Source organism: Arachis stenosperma, chromosome 7 (genome assembly GCF_014773155.1).
Source record: "Arachis stenosperma cultivar V10309 chromosome 7, arast.V10309.gnm1.PFL2, whole genome shotgun sequence".
Lineage (NCBI taxonomy): Eukaryota > Viridiplantae > Streptophyta > Magnoliopsida > Fabales > Fabaceae > Arachis > Arachis stenosperma.
The window spans coordinates 38532488-38540911 of record NC_080383.1 but is presented as its reverse complement, the minus strand read 5'-3'; the positions used below and the strand labels follow the sequence as shown (position 1 = coordinate 38540911).

General features: G+C 42.3%; 1 non-coding gene across 1 annotated transcript; it reads left to right on the top strand.

Annotated features, from left to right (window-relative positions):
* The first annotated feature begins 8108 nt into the window (after positions 1 to 8108).
* LOC130942359 (small nucleolar RNA R71) lies at positions 8109 to 8216 on the top strand. The gene has a single exon (XR_009070932.1). It is a non-coding gene; the product is annotated as a small nucleolar RNA R71 (small nucleolar RNA).
* The last annotated feature ends 208 nt before the right edge of the window (positions 8217 to 8424 follow it).

Here is an 8424-nt window from a genome sequence, read left to right as displayed (position 1 = left end):
ACTTTCAATCCTCTCGGGAAAATGGTCCTCTGCGGCTGTCACTCGCATGGCTAATCGTCTGGAGGCATCACCCATGGTTGATGGCTACATCCCATCCTCGCAGTGAAAACTACGCTCACGCACTCTGTCACAGCACGGCTAATCACTGGTTGGTTCCTGCGCCTACTGGAATAGAATCCTTTGATTCTTTTGCGTTTGTCACTAACGCCCAGCACTTGCAAGTCTGAAGCACGTCACAGTCATTCATTACCGGAATCCTACTCGGAATACCATAGACAAGGTTAGACTTTCCGGATTCCCAGGATCCTACTCGGAATACCACAGACAAGGTGAGACTTTCCGGATCCTCATAAATGCCGCCATCTATCTAGCTTATACCACGAAGATTCTGTTGGGGAATCTAAGAGATACACATTCAAGCTTGGTTGCATGTAGAACGGAAGTGGTTGTCAATCACGCGCGTTCATAAGTGAGAATGATAATGAGGGTTATTTACTCATCACATTCATCATGTTCTTGGGTGCGAATGAATATCTTGGAATAAGAATAAGAGAGATTTGAATAAAAGAAAATAAAACTTCATTAATACTTGAGGTACAGCAGAGCTCCACACCCTTAATCTATGGTGTGCAGAAACTCCACCGTTGAAAATACATAAGTGAAAGGTCCAGGCATGGCCGAATGGCCAGCCCCCTAAAACGTGATCAATAGCCTCTTAGGATGAAGAATAAAACAAAACTGAGACCAAAGATATCTAATACATTAGTAAATCATCCTATTTATAATAAACTAACTCCTAGGGTTTACATGAGTAAGTAATTGATGCATAAATCCACTTCCGGGGCCCACATGGTGTATGCTTGGGCTGAGCTTGATCAATCCACGAGCTGAGGCTTCTCTTGGAGTTGAACTCCGAGTTATGACGTGTTTTGGGCGTTCAACTCCGGATCATGACGTTTTTCTGGCGTTTAACTCCAGACAGCAGCATGTACTTGGCGTTCAACGCCAAGTTACGTCGTCATTCTTCGAATAAAGTATGGACTATTATATATTGCTGGAAAGCCCTGGATGTCTACTTTCCAACGCCGTTGAGAGCGCGCCAATTGGAGTTCTGTAGCTCCAGAAAAGCCATTTCGAGTGCAGGGAGGTCAGAATCCAACAGCATCAGCAGTCCTTTTGTCAGCCTTTTTCAGAGTTTTGCTCAAATCCCTCAATTTCAGCCAGAATTTACCTGAAATCACAGAAAAACACACAAACTCATAGTAAAGTCCAGAAATGTGAATTTAACATAAAAACTAATGAAAACATCCCTAAAAGTAGCTCAATCTTACTAAAAACTATCTAAAAACAATGCCAAAAAGCGTATAAATTATCCGCTCATCACAACACCAAACTTAAATTGTTGCTTGTCCCCAAGCAACTGAAAATCAAATAGGATAAAAAGAAGAGAATATACTATAAATTCCAAAACATCAATGAATATTAATTATAATTAAATGAGCGGGACTTGTAGCTTTTTGCTTCTGAATAGTTTTGGCATCTCACTTTTTCCTTTGAAGTTCAGAATGATTGGCTTCTCTAGGAACTTTGAATTTCGGATAGTGTTATTGACTTTCCTAGTTAAGCATGTTGATTCTTGAACACAGCTACTTATGAGTCTTGGCCATGGCCCTAAGCATTTTGTTTTCCAGTATTACCACCGGATACATAAATGCCACAGACACATAACTGGGTGAACCTTTTCAGATTGTGACTTAGCTTTGCTAAAGTCCCCAGTTAGTGGTGTCCAGAGCTCTTAAGCACACTCTTTTGCCTTGGATCACGACTTTAACCACTTAGTCTCAAGCTTTTCACTTGGACCTTGGTGCGCGAAATTGTGAACAATACTTTTTCACAACTCAAATAATCCCCGGTAATGGCTCCAAGAACTTGGTGGCTCAATACCATGGCATTACACAACTTCGCACAACTAACCAGCAAGTGCACTGGGTCGTCCAAGTAATAAACCTTACGTGAGTAAGGGTCGATCCCACGGAGATTGTTAGTATTGAAGCAAGCTATGGTCATCTTGTAAATCTTAGTCAGGCAAACTCAAATGTATATGATGATGAACGAAAATAACATAAAAGATAAGGATAGTGATACTTATGTATATCATTGGTGTAAGAGCTTCAGACAAGTGTATGAAGATGCCTTCCCTTCCGTCTCTCTGCTTTCTTACTGTCTTCATCCAATCCTTCTTACTCCTTTCCATGGCAAGCTCGTGTAAGGTTTCACTGTTGTCAGCAGCTACCTCCCATCCGCGCAGTGAAAGCTAATGCACACACTCTGTCACAGTGCTGCCAATCACCGGTTTGGTTCCCTCCCCTACCGGAATAGAATAACTCTTTTGCGTCTGTCACTAACGCCCAGTAGGTTACAGGTTTGAAGCACGTCACAGTCATTCAATCATTGAATCCTACTCAGAATACCACAGACAAGGTTAGACCTTCCGGATTCTCTTGAATGCTGCCATCAGTTCTTGCCTATACCACGAAGACTCTGATCTCACGGAATGGCTGGCTCGTTTGTCAGGCGAGCACTCGGTTGTCAGGCGATCAACCATGCATCATGCAATCAGAAATCCAAGAGATATTCACTAAGCCTCAGATGCTTGTAGAACAAGAATGGTTGTCAGTCACCTTGTTCATGGGTGAGAATGGTGATGGGCGTCAATCATCACCTTCATCATGTTGAAGAACAAGTGATATCTTGGTAAAAGAACAAGCGGAATTGAATGGAAGAACAATAGTAATTGCATTAATACTCGAGGTACAGCAGAGCTCCACACCTTAATCTATGGTGTGTAGAAACTCCACCGTTGAAAATACATAAGCATAAGGTCTAGGCATGGCCGAATGGCCAGCCTCCCAATGATCTAAGATAGCATAAAACTCAAAGATAGCTACCAAGATCTAGATGTAGATGTCAAATACAATAGTAAAAGGTCCTACTTATAGAAAACTAGTACATAGATGAGTAAATGACATAAAAATCCACTTCCGGGCCCACTTGGTGTGTGTTTGGGCTGAGCAATGAAGCAATTTCGTGTAGAGACTCTCCTTGGAGTTAAACGCCAGCTTTAGTGCCAGTTTGGGCGTTTAACTCCCAATTAGGTGCCAGTTCCGGCGTTTAACGCTGGAATTTCTTGAGGTGACTTTGAACGCCGGTTTGGGCCATCAAATCTTGGGCAAAGTATGGACTATTATATATTGCTGGAAAGCCCAGGATGTCTACTTTCCAACGCCGTTGAGAGCGCGCCAATTGGGCTTCTGTATCTCCAGAAAATCCACTTCGAGTGCAGGGAGGTCAGAATCCAACAGCATCTGCAGTCCTTTTGAGTCTCTGGATCAGATTTTTGCTCAGGTCCCTCAATTTCAGCCAGAAAATACCTGAAATCACAGAAAAACACACAAACTCATAGTAAAGTCCAGAAAAGTGAATTTTAACTAAAAACTAATAAAAATATACTAAAAACTAACTAGATTATATCAAAAACCTACTAAAAACATGCCAAAAAGTATACAATCATCCGCTCATCACAACACCAAACTTAAATTGTTGCTTGTCCCAAGCAACTGAAAATCAAATAAGATAAAAGGAAGAGAATATGCAATGAATTCCAAAAACATCTGTGAAGATCAGTATTAATTAGATGAGCGGGGCTTTAACTTTTTGCCTCTGAACAGTTTTGGCATCTCAATCTATCCTTTGAAATTCAGAATGGTTGGCTTCTTTGGGAACTTAGAATCCAGATAGTGTTAATGATTCTCCTAGTAAAGTATGATGATTCTTGAACATAGCTATTTATTGAGTCTTGGCTATGGCCCAAAGCACTCTGTCTTTCCAGTATTACCACCGGATACATACATGCCACAGACACATAATTGGGTGAACCTTTTCAGATTGTGAGTTAGCTTTGCTAAAGTCCCCAATTAGAGGTGTCCAGGGTTCTTAAGCACACTCTTATTTGCCTTGGATCACAACTCTTATTATTATTTTTTTTCGTTTTTTTTTTTTTTTCTTTTTTTTTTTCGTTTTTTTTTTTTTGAATAGCAAGCTTTTTCTTGCTTCAAGAATCATTTTATTGATTTTTCAGATCCTCAATAACATGTCTCCTTTTTCATCATTCTTTCAAGAGCCAACATTCATGAACCACAAATTCAAGATACATATGCACTGTTTAAGCATACATTCAGAGAACAAAAATATTGCCACCACATCAAATAATTAAACTATTATAAAATTCAAATTCATGCAATTCTTCCTTTTTCAATTAAGCACATTTTTATTCAAGAAAGGTGATGGATTCATAGGACATTCATAACTTTAAGGCATAGACACTAAGACACTAATGATCATAAGACACAAGCATGGATAACATAAAGCACTAAAATTCGAAAACAAAGGAATAAAGAACAAGGAAATCAAGGAATGGGTCCACCTCAGTGATGGCGGCTCTTCCTTGCTTTTGAAGGTCCTATGGAGTGCTTGAGCTCCTCAATGTCTCTTCCTTGCCTTTGTTGCTCCTCTCTCATGATTCTTTGTTCTTCTCTAATTTCATGGAGGAGAATGGAGTGTTCTTGGTGCTCCACCCTTAGTTGTCCCATGTTGGAACTCAATTCTCCTAGGGAGGTGTTTAGTTGCCCCCAATAGTCTTGTGGAGGAAAATTCATCCCTTGAGGAATCTCAGGGATCTCATGATGAGTGGGATCTCTTGTGTACTCCATCCTTTTCTTAGTGATGGGCTTGTCCTCATCAATGGTGATGTCTCCCTCTATGTCAACTCCCACTGAATAACAGAGGTGACAAATGAGGTGAGGAAAGGCTAACCTTGCCAAGGTAGAGGTCTTGTCCGCCACCCTATAGAGTTCTTGGGCTATAACCTCATGAACCTCTATTTCTTCTCCAATCATGAGGCTATGGATCATGATAGCCCGGTCTATGGTAACTTCGGACCGGTTGCTAGTGGGAATGATTGAGCGTTGTATGAACTCTAACCATCCTCTAGCCACGGGTTTGAGGTCATGCCTTCTCAATTGGACCGGCTTTCCTCTTGAATCTTGCTTCCATTGTGCGCCCTCTTCACATATGACTGTGAGGACTTGGTCCAACCTTTGATCAAAGTTGACCCTTCTAGTGTAAGGATGCTCATCTCCTTGCATCATAGGCAAGTTGAACGCCACCCTCACACTTTCCGGACTAAAATCCAAGTATTTCCCCCGAACCATAGTAAGATATTCTTTGGATCCGGGTTCACACTTTGGTCATGGTTCTTGGTGATCCATGCATTGGCATAGAACTCTTGAACCATCAAGATTCCGACTTGTTGAATGGGGTTGGTAAGTACTTCCCAACCTCTTCTTCGGATCTCATGGCGGATCTCCGGATATTCACCCTTTTGAGTGAAAGGGGACTTCGGGGATCACCTTCTTCAAGGCCACAACTTCATAGAAGTGGTCTTGATGCACCCTTGAGAGGAATCTATCCATCTCCCATGACTCGGAGGTGGAAGCCTTTGCCTTCCCTTTCCTCTTTCTAGAGGTTTCTCCGGCCTTGGATGCCATAAATGGTTATGGAAAAACGAAAAGCAATGCTTTCACCACACCAAACTTAAAATGTTTGCTCGTCCTCGAGCAAAAGAAGAAAGAAGAGAGTAGAAGAAGAAGAAATGAGGAAGAGGGAGAGGGTGGTGTATTCGGCCAAGGAGGGGAGAAGTGGTGTTTAGGTAGTGGGAAAATGAAGGGGTAAGAGGGGTTTATATAGGAAAGAGGGGGATGAGGGTTCGGCCATTTGAGGGTGGGTTTGGGAGGGAAAGTGGTTTGAATTTGAAGGGGAGGTTGGTGGGGTTTTATGAATGATGGATGTGAGTGGTGAAGAGAAAGATGGGATTTGATAGGTGAGGGGTTTTTGGGGAAGAGGTGTTAAGGTGATTGGTGAATGGGGAAGAAGAGAGAGAGTGATGGTAGGGTCCTGTGGGGTCCACAGATCCTGTAGTGTCAAGGAAAAGGCATCCTTGCACCAAATGGCATCAAAATCCACGTTTTGAGCCTTTTCTGGCGTTAAACGCCGGGCTGGTGCCCATTCCTGGCGTTTAACGCCAGGTTTTTGCCCTTTACTGGCGTTTAACGCCAGTCTGGTGCCCCTTTCTGGCGTTAAACGCCCAGAAGGGTGCCAGACTGGGCGTTAAACGCCCAACTGCTAGGCTGACTGGCGTTTGAACGCCAGCAGCATCTTCCTCCAGGGTGTGTTTTTCTTCCTGTTTTTCATTTTGTTTTTGTTTTTTCATTGTTTTTGTGACTTCTTATGATCATCAACCTACAAAAAAGATAAAAGAACAAAAGAAAATAATTAATTATAAAACATTGGGTTGCCTCCCAACAACGCTTCTTTACTGTCATTAGCTTGACAGAGGACTCTCATGGAGCCTCAGAGATGCTCAGAACCGTGTTGGAACTTCCCAACACCAAACTTAGAGTTTGATTGTGGCCTCCCAACACCAAACTTAGAGTCTGACTGTGGGGGCTCTGTTTGGCTCTGTTTTGAGAGAAGCTCTTCATGCTTCTTCTCCATGATGACAGAGGGATCCTTGGGCCTTAAACACCAAGGATTCTTCATTCACTGAATGATCACTCTCCTCTATCAACATCAATCACAGCCTTTGCTGTGGCTAGGAAGGGTCTGCCAAGGATGATGGATTCATCCATGCACTTCCCAGTCTCTAGGACTATGAATCAGTAGGAATGTAATGGTCTTCAACCTTAACCAGAACATCCTCTACAAGTCCATAGGCTTGTTTTCTTGAGTTGTCTGCCATCTCTAGTGAGATTTTTGCAGCTTGCACCTCAAAGATCCCTAATTTCTCCATTACAGAGAGGGGCATGAGGTTTACACTTGACCCTAAGTCACACAAGGCCTTCTTGAAGGTCATGGTGCCTATGGTACAAGGTATAGAAAACTTCCCAGGATCCTGCCTCTTTTGAGGCAATTGCTGCCTAGACAAGTTATCCAGTTCTTTGGTGAGCAAAGGGGGTTCATCCTCTCAAGTCTCATTTCCAAATAACCTGTCATCTAGCTTCATGATTGCTCCAAGGTATTTAGCAACTTGCTCCTCAGTGACATACTCCTCCTCTTCAGAGGAAGAATACTCATCAGAGCTCATGAAAGGCAGTAGTAAGTCCAAGGGAATCTCTATGGTCTCATTTTGAGCCTCAGATTCCCATTGGTCCTCATTGAGGAACTCAGAGGAGATTGGTACACGCCCACTGAGGTCTTCCTCAGTGGCGTCCTCCTCCTCTCTTTCCTCTCCATATTCGGCCATGTCTATGGCTTTGCACTCTCCTTTTGGATTTTCTTCTGTATTACTTGGGAGAGTGCTAGGCGGGAGTTCAGTAACTTTCTTGCTCAGCTGACCCACTTGTCCTTCCAAATTCCTAATGGAGGATCTAGTTTCAGTCATGAAACTTTGAGTGGTTTTGATTAGATCAGAGACCATGGTTGCTAAGTCAGAGGTATTCTGCTTAGAGCTCTCTGTCTGTTGCTGAGAAGATGATGGAAAAGGTTTACCATTGTTAAACCTGTTTCTTCCACCATATTATTGAAACCTTGTTGAGGTCTCTCTTGATTCTTCCATGAGAGATTTGGGTGATTTCTCCATGAAGAATTATAGTGTTACCATAGGGTTCTCCCAGGTAATTCACCTCTTCCATGGAAGGGTTCTCAGGATCATAAGCTTCTTCCTCAGATGAAGCATCCTTAGTACTGTTTGGTGCATTTTGCATTCCAGACAGACTTTGAGAAATCAGATTGACTTGTTGAGTCAATATTTATTCTGAGCCAAAATGGCATTCAGAGTGTCAATTTCAAGAACTCCTTTCTTCTGACTAGTCCATTGTTCAGGATTCCTTTCAGAAGTGTACATGAATTGGTATTTGCAACCATTTCAATCAGTTCTTGAGCCTCATTAGGCGTCTTCTTCAGATGAAGAGATCCTCCAGCTGAGCTATCCAAAGACATCTTGGATAGTTCAGAGAGACCATCATAGAAATACCTATGATGCTCCATTCAGAAAGCATGTCTGAAGGACATCTTCTGATTAATTGTTTGTATCTTTCCCAAGCTTCATAGAGGGATTCTCCATCCTTCTGTCTGAAGGTTTGAACTTCCACTCTAAGCTTACTCCATCTTGTGGTGGAAAGAACTTTGCCAAGAAGGCATTGACTAGCTTTTTCCCAAGAGTCCAGGCTTTCTTTAGGTTGAGAATCCAACCATATTCTAGCTCTGTCGCTTACAGCAAAAGGGAATAGCATCAGTCTATAGACCTCAGGGTTAACCCCATTAGTCTTGACTGTGTCACAGATTTGCAAGAATTCAGCTAAAAACTGA